General features: G+C 41.6%; 1 protein-coding gene across 1 annotated transcript in view; it reads right to left on the reverse strand.

Moving 5' to 3' along the window:
* The window catches only part of LOC139467477 (uncharacterized), a 55,752-nt gene that overhangs the window by 14,870 nt on the left and 25,817 nt on the right, over positions 1-15,065 (reverse strand). The gene's annotated exons all lie outside the window — the stretch shown is intronic.

Consider the following 15,065-nt stretch of genomic DNA (forward strand, 5'->3'; position numbering starts at 1 on the left):
TTCCGGTGCCTCCAAACTCTTTTTCTTACATCAGCGACATGACACGTGAAACAGATCAGTAGCGGGTATAACCGTCACGTGCCCGGATGACGCATTCCACCCTATGTCTCATGCTTCCAGTCAGGCATTTGATCTGTTGATGGGTCGTCAACAACAACCACTCCTGATGCAATGCTGCTTCCAATTGGCAAAAATCTTGTACAGGAGGATTTGATGTTCCTGGGGTTTCCGGTGCCTCCAAACTCTTTTTCTTACATCAGCGACGTGAAGCAGAAAGCGACTTTCATCTGACCAATGGATCCAGTTCTATTGCGCAATACACCATGCTAAACGAGTAGCTTTGTGGTGATCTCTCAACAAGGGACGCTTTATGATTCAGTCTAGCCCTCAGCCGGTTCCTGACCGTTCTGGTGCTGAAACGACAATTGGGCAACCACAGCTGTTTCAGATGAGTACTTGTTAAAAAGGGTTCTCGACGTTTGAGACAAAGGAGGTCCCTGTCTTCGCGATGTGTCATCACAGGAGGTCTTCCGGATTTGGGACGGTCCTGTACATCACCGGTCTGAGCATGTTTCTCGACTAAACGACAGTGGGATGATACCCCAAATTCTGAACAATGCCATTACAAGACATTCCTGAGATATGCATGCTGATTATTTGCCATCTTGTGGCGTTTGATTATCGCCTTCGTGTCATGGTTACACAATGTCATGGAAAAACTGTTTAAAACCATGCTTAAGGCGTTTGATAATCACCTTCGTGCCATGGTCACACAATGTCATGGAAAAACTGTTTAAAACCGAGCTTAAGAAAGTAATTTTAACGTTTGGACATACTGCTTTTAGAGATACTCGAGGGTAGCATGCTGCACTGGCATACCATGCATGGCACGTGAGCTTTCGTCACACATGACTGATTACATTATCTTGAGAAAACATAATTCTTCCCGTAATCATATCTTTCATGACAGTTACAAATATTGGGACAAATAAATATTGAAATATATTATGGTGTGCTTAAATTTTTTCTTTGTTGTTATAACCCTAATTCAGTGATCAATTCCAAATAATTGAACTTGGTTCAGATTCTTAAATTTAAGCAAATGTTATGGTCTGATATCTGGTCCAGGGCTAGAAATGCAATTTTTGTGTGCCACAAGGTACAAGGTATAAAATTTAGGTGTGCCTTGGGAAATCATGGAGTGCCCAGCCAATTATTTGTTACATTTCAGCATTAAATTTTTTAACAACCAAGTGTTTGTTGTTTATTTGTGTCTGTCTGTCAGTAGTTCAATCAAAATGTTAATAATTCATGTGATCTTAGTAAGTGAGACATCTGTGATCTTAATAGTAAGTGATTTATTCAAGTTAAAGTGAGTTACAAACTTACTTTACTGACTTCCATTTAATGACCGTGACAGACAAGCACCCTCAACTCAGTTACTGTCAGATTGTGACACAGTGGCTTTAACCCTAGTCCCATAAGCTGGGGTCCACCTTCTGTTGACTGCACACATCCACTTAGCTATTGCACCCCGTGGACTGTATTTCTCTAGTGTTGTGTTGCACTGGGCAACTGTCATGGGTGTACTTGACTTTAAGCATGATCTCCAGTCTGTCTTTACCCTCCCCATCATTGAAAATCCCCTCTCACATTCTGCAGAAGAGACTGCAAGTACCAGACTAATTTTCAACAATTCCAGGATGTTGCTGTATTGGTTGTAAACTCTGTCCTGTTTGATCATTCTTGACCATATGTGCAATACAAGGTATAGCTATAACATGAGGTACATCATGTTTCAGTTTAGCTGCCACATCCCCCTTTCTTCCCATCATAACTGGAGCCCCATCTGAAGTAAAATCCACTTACTTATTACTGTTTTATTTTCATTGTTTACGTAATTGGAAAATCATTTTAAAAAGAATTATAAATAGTTTCTGTCATCACACATTTCCCGATAACAGCGGCTGTCCGCTCAGTAACATGAAGAAATATACCCCCGTTTTCGAGGCTAAAAAATTTGTATGAACAACACGTTCGTCGAAGAATGGCATATGACACATCGCTGGAAAGCTTATTCTTTCATCTACATCGCCTGTTTTTCTTCGTAGCTATAACAAGCGATTTCACTGGATTAAAATTGGTTTCTAATGACGCTTTCTTGTTGAAATCTGCTACAAGTTTCGTGATTGGTCAATTTTGGGCACGTGACATAAGACAGCCATTCAAATTACAGCTGTGATACCAAGCTCGTGTTTGATAAATTTCAGAAGTTGGCGAAATATTTTTGTTAAATCGTGTTATTCTGAACGTTTTCAGCTGGAAATCACAATATATATTAAAAATATGGAACTTCGTGAATGTATCGTGCTAGGTTACGAGCTGTGACAAAGATTTTTCATGCATATATTTTTACATTAAACGTTGTGTCCGAGCCGAGAATTTAAGGCGACGAAAGCCGAGATGTCATTTGACTTACATTACATGTGATCGCACGAAAAGATGGAAATAATAACTTAGATGTAAGTTTGATTACTTTTAGATATATTTTTGTTGAATCTATTTATTACTTTGTATAATATATTTAAAGATTTGTTTAAAACATCTTTATTTTGCTCTTTGACATGTTCGATGTGGACCCGTTGTCGAAATGTGTGTCCAAGAATTTTATTTTCAATAACATCGCGGGAAATAGTGAATAATATTTTAATTTATCGATAAAAAATGATAAATTGAAATGGAATACGTATTTCAGACATAGTGAAATGTGATAGATTTAATAAATGAATGATAGGTAGGTCCATAAAAATATATACTATTTTGACGTGACTACGGCTTGGCCAGTTAACCGGCCTACGGTGTCTGGGGACTCGATGCTTCTTGGCCGGAAAACCGGCCTACGGTGTTGAAAGAGTTAACTTATTGCTGACGAGATTGATATTTATCATTAAAATATGCCTTATATGGCAAAGGTAGGTTATTAATTCCAAGCGTGCCATCGAGGCACGAAGATCATGATTTAGCCGTGCCATTTTCATTTTCGGCGTGCGATGGCACGCAAAATATGGTTAATTTCGAGCCCTGTGGTCAAAAGATCAGATCAAGTGACCAGTCCAGTCTGTGCCATGTCAAGCAAGACTGCTTTCTGACTGGTAAGAAAAGCTATTATCAATCCATACATTAACACTCACGTCTACAGATATAATACAAAAGACAAGTACAAATACTAAAATTCATTTCAATTTGAAATGGCGACAAACTTTGTTGACTTTTCCACATATATATATCAAGGCTAAATGTGGAAAAGTCATGACTGCAATGCATGACTGTGGCTTTGAGCTCATTGAACATCCTCCGATTCTGTGTAGCAAGCATTATGCAAAAGATGTCATTTCTGCTGTGTGTATATGTATATATATATGAATGATAAGCATAATATTGGGCATTCATGTTCTCAGTTTTCAGGCAGTAGTTCACCAGAAGGATTGCTTTGGAATCCCAGAAAACCAAAGCCATCACCATGGAACTTTAGACATTAGATGTTTCAACTGCTTGGACTGTGGTTTAGTCTCTGGCTGATAGTGGTGAAGCAAAGATTCATCAATGGTTACAAACTGCTCAACAAAATCAGCTGGGTTCTTTTAAAAATTAGGTTAACTCTCATGCATGATGGTGATCCTGCAGTATTTCTGATCATCAGTCAGAAGCCTTGGTACCTGGCGTGCTGAAATTTTTATCAAGCCCAGTCCATACTTCAGAATGTCCTCCTGAGAGATGCCTAGTCATCAATCATCCACCTCGATGCTTACATTTGGAGATACTTGATGACAGTGCAGCCGCCAATCAACAGAGAATACCTACTCACTTTGATGCTTGTTTTTTGTAATTTATACAGCCTGTAAGGATGGAAAGTATTGTACTTCAATATTGTTATGGGTGTACTATACATAATCATAGTTAGGCTAAGAACTTTTCAGCCATCCCATGTATCATGGGCAACCCCAAATACTGAGACTGATCTGGACACTACCTGTCTGACACATTGATGTGGAGAAGGTGAGCTTACCAGCCAAGAAGTGAAGGATCCCTGAACACTTGATGATCTGGGCAAAAGGGACATTTTTAAAACTTATCCAATATCACTCTATGCATTTCATACTTTTTCTTTCGATCTTTGTGTGGCAACATCACAAAGTAAAGTTTCTAGCTTCAATCGCCGGAACACCACCAGCATCACCATGTTGATCAACCTGCCAATCAGGTCTTGCACCCGGATCTCATGCAGCCTGGTATCGATCTTTGGATAAAGAACATAGTCATTCCAGTTCAACTGAACAGTATGGACAACATGGATGGTCATATTTGTCCGACTCAGACTTTCATTGTTATTGACATCCATCTCAACATTATGATTAGGACATGGGGAGCGAGTGGGATCAACATCCATTGACAGGCCATCAACACCAACCTATGCAACACAACCCATACCCGGCACCGGATCGACAGGGAGATCAGAGACATCAACCCTAACTTGATTACCCTCCAATGCGGGAATCAATATCGTTATACCAAGCCTCCTCACAGACCTCAAGATTAAATTTGACATTGACATGAAGGCAGACGGGATCACAGTCAACATACTTTGACAGTCTCCGGTTGTCACGCATCCAGACCAGCGAACATCTGATAAGTCAGGGAGTTCTTCCATTAGGTGGTGTAGTAACCTTGGAAACCAAGCCCTGTTTGGCCATGTCGGAACTATTAGAATTATGACGCAGTCTGTCTCTTCTATTTTCTTCAGAACTTTGTCTAGAAGAACCGGCTCCATGGGGGAAATGCGTAATTGAACATACCCTCCATAGAAAGACCATCGACCTGGAGAGCTAGCGGGTCTGGTACCGGATTTACGTAGACTGGTAGTTTGTTGTTGAGACATGTGGCGAATAGATCAAGGTTTGGAGCATCCAATAGGGAGGTTATCCACTTAAATATTTCAGGATGTAGTGACCATTCCGTGGGTACGATCTTGTTTTTCCGGGATAGGTAATCTGCTAGGATATTCAACTTGCCCAGTATGTGTCTTGGTTCGATCCTGCAACTCACTGAGTCTGACAAGGGAAATAAATGTGAAGTTTCCTTCAATAAAGGCTGAGATTTTGTGCCCCCTTGGTGCTGTATGTAAGCAACCACGGTCGAGTTGTTTGTAGCAATCTTTACTGACGAGTGGTGCAGATGATCTAGCTATGCTTCTAGAGCTAGATGTACGACTTTCATTTCTAGGCAGTTGATGTGTAACTCTTTTCTTGGGTGGACCATTTTCCCTGTATTGTAATATCGTCCATATGGGCACCCCAACGACGCGTCTGTGTGGAGTTGATGTAGAAGGGGAGGGGGGATACAAGAGTGGAATACCAGCCATGACGTTCTGACGGGCTATCCACCAATGTAGTTCTGAGATTCGAACTGACAGGGTTTGAACTAATGTTTCTAGCTCTAGGTCTTTGGTGGTGTTCATCCAATTTTGCAGGGGTCGTAACTGTAGTCTGCCTCTGTAGGTTAGATCTTGGATGGAGGTGAGCGTGCCTAGGCAGGACATCCACCAGCATCTTGATTTCATGGGCTCGTCAAGTGCGCTTGATATCATGTCATTTACTATTGAATATCTGTCCTCTGGAGGGACTACTATACCCGTGTTAATTAGAAATCTTGCGTCTATGTAAGTGATGCCCTGTGTGGGTACTAATTCTGATTTTTGAGGATAAACCAGGAAACCTAAGTGTGTTAGTAGCTGAATAAGGCACACTGTATTTAATCTGATTTGTGACTTGTCCTGAACGGCCGATAGGAAGTCGTCTATATATCCGTGTAACCTTATGAGTTTTAGGTGGGCGAATCCAATGATGGGGTTGGTGATCCTGGTGAATAACCATGGGGCGATGGATATGCCAAATAGAAGTACCCTGAACTGGTATCTCTGACCATTGACTGTGAAGTGCAGATACTGACGATGACTTGGATGGATGGGGACGTGAAGATAGAAATCCTGGAGATCTATGCTTATCATCCAATCTGCTTGTCTCAAGGCATTCTTCAACTTCTTAATAGATTCCATCTGGAACTTGGGAGGTTTTTCCAGATAATCTTTGTTTAGGACTTTTAGATCAATGATTAATCGCATCTCTGAAGAATTCTTCTTTGGTACCAGGAATACGGGGAGTAGAATCCGTGAGTGGTGTCTGATTCTTTTAAGGTGCTGATAGCTCTCTTTGCAAGTAACTTGCGTATGGCCACATCTAGGTCTTGGGTCTTGGGTCGATGTCTATGAGACAGGCTAGTTCAACCGGATTCAATGTAGTTGTAGCGCTGACATTCTGAAGTTCTAAATCATTTCTGGCGGTATCTCTTCCTCTTTGTGAAGTGGGATGATCATCTTTGGAGTTCTTATTCTGGGAGTGAAATGATGTCCTTCCATGTAGAGGCTCGAAAAGAATCCTGACCAGAGTTCACATGACGAGATTTAGGATTCTGTTGTTGAAGCTGGAAATCTGTAAAATCTGTAGGCCGTTTCTGGATCTTGGATGCCAATGAGATTGTGGATTCTTGAAACTTCTGACTAGTCGATGATGCAATTGCTTATTTCACTGATTTCAGTCTGCCGTTGAATATCTGTGGAGCTGTGATGGGTTGTGATAGCATGGATCTTCTTAGCCGCTCTGGAATCATATGATGAACTTGCTGTAGCAGATGATTTCTTTGCATGAGTAGGAACTGTGCTGACATCCAAACTTGTGCTGATTGAAGATCTTCCTGCATCTTCAGGATATGGTCCAATGAGAATAATCCCGGTCATCTGATCTATGGCTAGCAGAGCGTGAATCACATGTTCTATAACTGTGTGATTGTGATGTAACATCCACTTCACTTTCCCCACCTGTATAACTGGACTGTGTAAAGGTATGGGATGGAGCACGCCTCGGAAATCTATCATATTTGCACGAGTTTTGTTGTCAGCTCGTCTATGATGTGCGTGGTAGGCAGGGGATCTATGAGATTCTCCATTTCTTTTTATGACTCTCCTACTGTCCTCATAATAATCTGATTCAGCTTGAGTGCGTGAGTGTCTACTGTGTGAGGATGCCCTGTCATATTCAGCCTTAGCTCTCTTTTGAATCTCATGTTGTGCGACAGATTCTTTTAGATGTGAGATTTCATGAGACATTGAATGCATACGTTTGTCAATCATTACAGACATGGAATTGGTTAAAAAAAATTAAGGAACAATTTGTGTAACTTCAGAACAGTGATCATTTGCAGTTTGGAATCCATTACTGTCCTTCACTGTCAACTATACAACATTAGTTGCCCCAAAAATAGCACTTGCAGCTCCATGCTCTTTCTTGCTCAAGGCAGGCAAATCCTCACTTCTTTACCAATAAACATCAGCCTATAAGAGGCAGATGCTTGGGGAGGTGGGAGGGAGTACTTCTGATGTAATAGAGGTATTCTTAGAATTATAAACAAGGATAAATATCAGGTCTTTGAAAGGCATTTAGAAGTGATACATATAAGGAAGAGAATACATGGATGTCAATTAACTTCTTTATGAGGAACACAATGTTTCGGAGTATATGCATACTCCTTCATCAGGTGAATGAATGCCATGAGGCAGAGAGCATATATATGTACATGAAAGGACAACAAAATTAATATGATGACAAAAAGTGGAAACTAACAAAGGTTAGAAACTAGCAAGGGAAGCCAACAGATAATTGGCGCTGATAGGTGATTAGCAATAGACAATGGAAGCCAACACTTAAGTTATCATAGCTAGGTAATTTGTCATAGACACTGGGGAAACTCGGTGTGTGTGTGTGTGTGTGTGTGTGTGTGTGTGTGTGTGTGTGTGTGTGTGTGTGTGTGTGTGTGTGTGTGTGTGTGTGTGTGTGTGTGTGGTAAATTAGCACTGATTGGTGAAAGAATGGACATAGCAAGGGGCCAAATGAAGCCAGCTAGTCAATTAGCCCACACAAAGATCAAAGCATTAAGTCACAAGCACTATGCAGATAGGTTCCCTGATCACAGTTCATGGCTGGTGTCTCCTGATGTAGTTTCCTTTGTCGCCAGTTGTTGTTGGTAGACAGGACTTTGGAGGCTTCCCACATGATGTTTTTCAGGATTTCAGGTCGAGTTTGTTAACAGAGGTCTGATGTTCTTTGAGTCTTGTGTTGAGGGGTCTAAGGGTTTCTCCAATGTACTGGCGGCCAAAGTTGCAGTGTATCTGGTATATACATCCTCAGGGTTGGGACTTGCGCTGCTTGTGCCTCGGCCATTTGCTTGTAGATGGGTCTTGATGGACTTGCCGCTATAGAAGGTGACATTACCCCCCCCCATTTGCCCAGTTTCCATTATCAATTGCTTAGCTATGTTAAGTCGAGTGTTGGCTTCCATTGTCTATTGCTTGTTGACATCCATATATTCTCTTCCCTAATGATAACTATTGTTCGATAATTCTTACAAATCCTCTACCTCTACTACATCATTTCCAGGAAATACCAGAGGGAAAAGGCGGGTTCTAGTACACTCCCTGTATAGTTAACAGCAGTATCCAATAATCCGTGTGCTGCCATCTTATAACTGATCCAAATCCCCGAGAGATGTAATGTCTCACCATGACTCACCATGACTTGAAAATTGTGTTGTGAAATCATCAGACAATATGCATTACTTTTTCAAGAATCAGACAATCCAGTGATTGACATCATGAGCATCGGTCCACGCAATTGGTTTACAATGACATGCATCAACCATGTCAGTAAGCCTGACCGCCCCATCCCATAAGTCGCCTCTTACGACAAGCATAGTTGCCTTTTGCAGCAAGCATGGGTTGCTGAAGACCTATTCTACCCCAGATCTTCAAGGGTCCTTTTTTTATGTCATTTTGGGTCCTGATGACATAATTTCAGTATTAAAGATGTCACTTCCGGTATTTATGACATCATTTCGGTATTAAAGATGTCACTTCCGGTATTTATGACATCACTTCCAGTTTCATTTCTCTTCCGAAAGTGACGTCACTTCCAATCATCCAGTTAACTTAACTGTGATGTGATAGATCTGGCCTGTGCACTAGTCACTAATGTAGGTGAAACTCTTTGCATCCCCCTTTTTGTGTAGAAGGGAGGACAAACTACTGGTTGGTATTAGTCTGTGCAACAACCGGGCATAATGAAAAGATTCCCTGAAGATCGGGCTGAATGTCATGCAAGTGAAAGGAAGTGAAGGTGTTGTGTGATTCCCACTGACAGCTCGAAATTACCTGTTCCAGGGAGACAGAGTTGTGGCTAAGAGTCTTTCCTGAATTTGGCAATGAGGATCTGTAGCAGCAAGATAGAATTTGAGGGTTCTGATACAGACAGAGAAGTCGGTCAGGATAGTCAATAGTGAGTCCCATTGGAGGGATGGTATAATGTCTGGTTCTTGGCCACAAATTCTGGGAGAGAACGTAAGGTGAAGGAAGACCAGTTTGGGGCATGAGTAAGGCTGGAGTGGTCCAAGGCATGGAGTTCAGAAACTCTAGCAGCCAAAGCCATGGATAAGAGGAACGCTGCTTTCTGAGATTTCTGGAGTACTGTAGCGGAGGCAAGAGGCTTGTAAGGTGGTATGAGGAGGGCTGAGTGTACCACTGAGAGGTTCCATTTCAGTAAAGTACAAAGAATACGAAGAATATGGACATCTTTCAGGAAAACGAACGCATAAACCGGCAATCGATAAACCACAATGTTGGAGGACGCTTCTGTGGCAAAAATGTTTATCCTGACGAAAATGGAGGAGGCAGATAGCAACCATGGGGATGGTGATAGTGACATTTTCTCATCCCAATTGTAGCGTCACTTGATGAACTTAGTCCATCTGTTGTCATAAAAGAGAGAGGAAGACAGTCTGGGGGCGATCCGGATGATACAGTCTGACAATTCATCCAATCCATGGACAGAGCGTCGGTCAGTAAGGCCTTTGGATCCGGAACCAGACCGACATAGACTGGAAGTTGGTGGTTCAGACAAGTCGCAAAAAGATCTATAGACATGGAAATTAATCAAGCAACTCCTAATTCATAGACCTATAATTATGCTGATTGGTTATTGTGACATATTGCATCTTGCTGTGTAGCATGACTTCTTTTGGAGTCATGTAATGCACGGTAAATGACGAGCAATACACGGGCAATGTCAAACCGACAACATTGTTGAAATCAACTTTGGAATCATGACATGTCACACTCACTCCTTTCAATTTGTATTGTGTATTCAGTACCCTAACTGTCATGGCACATTCATTCATTCATTCATTCATTCATTCATTCATTGTAAATTGCTACAAGTTGGCAAATTATTGGCATGAGAAATGCAGGAATGTCCTTCAGGCAAATTGGACGTCAACTTAGGCGCAATCCTTCCATAATTTCAATACTCTTGAGCAAGCACATGGCTACCAGTAATGTGAAAGATCGTCCAAGACCTTGCTGACCCCGTAAGACAACAAGAAGATAGGATAGAGCATTGTTGAGATTTGTTAGGCTCCGTCCATTGGACTTGAGCAAATCTTTAAAGCAACAGTGGTTACCAAGGAGAGCCCTTTCCTTCAGGACAGTCAGAAATCGCCTGAAAGCGGCAGGAAACAGTGTCAGAAGACCCACCAAACGTATTAAACTGTCTCCTTCTCACAAATTAGCAAGACTTGGCTGGTATGAGCAAAGTGTTCGCAGGAACATTGCATCATGGCGGAGGATTCACTTTTCAGATGAGAGTCGGTTTTTATTTCCATATGGTGGATGGTCATACATGTATCCGGAGACATAGGAACACAGCCATGGTTCACCGCAATATCAAGAAGACGGTTCCCTTTGGGGGAGGGTTAGTCATGGCATGAGGATGCATTTCCTTGGGTTGCAAGATGGACCTAATCACCATTCGTGGTAACCTTAATGGGCCACATTATCAACAGATCCTTGTTGCCTTTTGACATTCACATCCAAGAGGCTATGGATGAGTCCAACTAGATCGATACGAATCGGTACAGTGGTGTCTGCCGGAGTCTTGTCCTACTCTGGGAGGAGGGTAGGAATAGCGTGGCATACACCGGCTACAAACCAGTTAATATAGGCACCAATGTCCATAGAGTACCGATTGGCTGTGGAGAGGTCATTAACATGGCTTGCAGGAAGAGAAAGCTTTGTACTTGGATTCTTGACCATGGAATGGGAGTGTCTGATGAACGTTGGATGACACAGGGGAGTGGCAGCCAGTATATTCTTGCATCAACGATGGGCTGGACTAGTCTGTGCAGGGAGTCAGATTAGGCATATACTGATATAATGCATCCATTGGTATATGAAGAAAAAAGGAGTACCAAATCCTAACGGTAGAACCGTGCAGGGATTCTGACAGTGTTCCCTGGGGGTAAGACGGACGGCTGATGGGATATGGACATCTGAGCTGGACAAGTATCGTTCGGAAGTCAAGAGAGGTAAGGTTGCCAGGTTACCCGTACAGCCGCTTGGCCGGGGATTCTTCTGTATCTGTTCAGAACCAAGTAGTTTCAGCCAAACGCCTCAAACGCTAGAGCCGAAAGATGAGATTCGAATAGAGTAGGCCTTATCTCTTCCTTCTGATGAGCAAAAAGCTGCTCCAGCACGACGATTGAAAATGTGGGCTGCTCCAGCGTAATAGACGGCTGCGGGCGATCGGTCAGTTATTTAGGTGGAGGGGTCAGCTTGTCCGACTGCAACATGATGTCGTCCACCTTCTTCTTGGCAGCATCTTTCCTCTTGGCTTTGGTAAGCGCATCCCAAAGCTTGGAGAATGCCTTCTTGGAGAGTAGGAGACAGTGTGTACAACGATCATCTTCTCACATGGATCAAGCCCAGAAACCAATACTAATATACCAATAATAATAACAAATACTGAAAGTATTGCCCTGAATGTGACAACAGCTAAGTGCAAGAGAGATCGTCTACTTTTGTAGGGATGTGTTAACTCTAGGATAATCAAGAAAGAAGTGAGGATTATCCTGCCTTGAGGTGAGGTGAGGTGAAATGGGGTTTAACGTCGCGTCCAAGATTATTGCACTTATATAGCGACGTGCATGCACATGTATGTGTGTGGCTGCTTGCACTAGTCCGGACTGATGCCGATTTATAGTGCTAGCTCACTGAGATACCATGCCGCAGTTTAACATGAATACCCCACTCAGCCACAGTATACTGACTCCGAGCTGACCAGTCCTTGTTTTAGCCGCTTAATGCCGAGCGCCAGACAGGGTAATAACAATACCATCTTTTAACGTCTTTTGGTATGACGCGGTTGGGGATCGAACCCCGGACCTTCCGCTCTCCGGGGGGACGCTCTACCATTAGACCACGGAGGCTGTCTCCTGCCTTGAGCATGTAAGAGAAGTGAGCTGCCAGTGCTCTATTTGGGACAACTAATATTGCATAGTTGACAGTGAAGAGGACTCCGGTTGAAAATCTGCAAGTTTTAGTATGGTGTGACAGCAGCCAAAATACAGGATTTATGGCAGTGATGTAATAGAGGTAGAGGATTTGTAATAATTATTGGTGTGAGTTTTGCAGACATTCAAATGTGTGTTGTGGAAAAAATGATTCTGTAACAGATTGCTCGGGGCGAGGAATGCACGTAGAGTAGAATTTGTCCAAATCGGACTCTATCAAATTCTATCAAAATCAGACTTTTTCTCCGGTCCCTTGACTTACAACTCTCTAATTCGGACTTGTACACTTTGGACTTCAGACTAAAATTACGTTATTCGAATGTTCTCTCAATTTGAAATAAGATCAGTCATTGTCAGTCATTGTCGTCTAGATCTGTGAAGATCCGGGGTAGAATAGGTCTTCAGCAACCCATGCTTACCGTAAAAGACGACTATGCCTGTCGTTAGAGGCGACCAACGGGATCGGGTGATCAGACTCACTGACTTGGTTGATGCATGTCATCGTATCCCAATTGCTTGGATTGATGCTCATGATGTCAATCACTGGATTGTCTGGTTCAGACTTCATTATCAACAGACTGCCATCATTTAGCTGGCATATTGCTGAGTGAGACATAAAACAACAACCAAACAAACATTGTCATCTAAAACAACAATCCTACTCCTGCATCCTATTGATCTTAACACTTTGATGTCTGCTAAGTTAATTAGAATTTACACACCTGTTAATGATAGACTCAGCTTAATTAGATCAAGTCACTGTCCTGAGTGTGTTAATAAATAATGGTAAACACAGCTTGTCATTATCAATCGCAATGGCTGAGCGACCATCAAAGAAAAGGCATATCAAACTTACACTTGCTAAGAAAGTTGCTTTAATTGTCCCACAACTGAAGCAGAAAGATTTAGCTGAGAAATATGTGATCAGTAAGCAGACTTTCTCAGATATTCTTAAACATATTGAAGACTATCAGCAGCAGGTTGAAGGACATTAAATCCTGACAAGAGACAAGCTCAAGGAAAGATTGATGCTATCAGCAGCAAGCTGTATGAGTGGTATCCTCTGTGTTCAGAATAAAAATCTACCCCTATCTGGTCTCACATTAAAAGAGAAGGCTTACAAATTTGCGTCAGCTGAATATTGACAATTTCAAGGCATCAAATGACTGGCTTACTCCTTGGAAGCAACACTACCAAATCAAGTGTGAGTGGTGAGAACGCTAGTGTTGACAATGACATTCACAGGTACTAGTCCAGCTGGTTATGACCCATCTGATGTCTTCAGCTGTGATGAGACTTCTTTTTTTTATTATTCCTTCACCTCGAAACTATGACTGTGGACACGATTTTGTTTTCAGTGACTTTTTCAAGTAAAGAGTGTTTCAATGTGTATTTGATGCCAGCCCATGTCTATATTTCATTAACAAATATATGTGTATGCGAATAAATATGAATGATCAATTCTTTTCGTTTTGTGTTCAGTCCAAATTTCTTTACTCTGTATAATCCTCTGTAGGACCTCGCCTTAAACCAGACTTTTTAACTGGTCCCAAACAAGTCTGAATTGGACAGATTCCACCACATTTAGAAAGATTGTAAGCAACCCTACACTGCTTAGCAGGTGTTACACCGTGTAACATGCAACATGCTTGAAAAACTCCTTGTTCTCTGTAGATATAATAGCATTATGGCAGAATCCTCTTGAGTCAAATATGGGATCAGAGTTGATGCAGTGAATTCAGTGACTTGATCTGATGTCTGGTTGCATATGCAAACCAGTGATGTTAGTAAATTTTCTAGATTTTCTACTTTTGAGGTCTTCCTAAGTCCCATCAAACAATGAAAATAGCCCCTTATAAGGTCACCTGAATAACGGAGAAATATTTGCAATGTGTGCAATTTTTTATGACACCACAGCTGGAATCAAACTATGCCAAATTGTATCAAATGTTTCTCCACATACCACAAATTTGCTGTGTATGAAATTTCATGATACATGCAGAAATGGCTGTGTTATGGCCCAAACTGGCAACCATGTTTCACAATTCGATCAGAATCCTGTGAATAATTTCAGAGACACCATAGGTGGGATAATTCATCCAAAGTTTCAGGTGGAAGATGCAAAAATTAATGATGGGCAAACAACAAAAAGTCATCAAGGAAATAAGAGTTCCTGATAAGGTGAATGAAATCACAAATACTAACAATTTTGATGGGGTGTCAACATAAGTAAGGCTGTTGTACTATTGCTGCAGTTAAACATTCCTGTGATGTTAAAGCATCCTTGATGGCACTCCATAAATACTCAGGACATCATATCAGCTTTTTTGAAGGCTTGACATAGACCATTATTTTTCTTTAAATTATATGTCAGAAAAATTAACCAGGGTTACATAGGAGGTATATCAGATATGAAGTCTGAATATCTGTTGCAAATATGGTTGAGAAAAACAATTGCAACAGTCAAACTTGAGTTAATAAATTAATGGTGCATGGTACCAGTTAGGATCAGTCCAGTTCCAGACAAAATGGTGCTGACAGAAGGAAGGTAGGGCAGA

The sequence above is a fragment of the Haliotis cracherodii genome, unplaced genomic scaffold (assembly GCF_022045235.1).
Source record: "Haliotis cracherodii isolate W230 unplaced genomic scaffold, xgHalCrac1.p SCAF_2, whole genome shotgun sequence".
Classification (NCBI taxonomy): Eukaryota; Metazoa; Mollusca; class Gastropoda; order Lepetellida; family Haliotidae; genus Haliotis; species Haliotis cracherodii.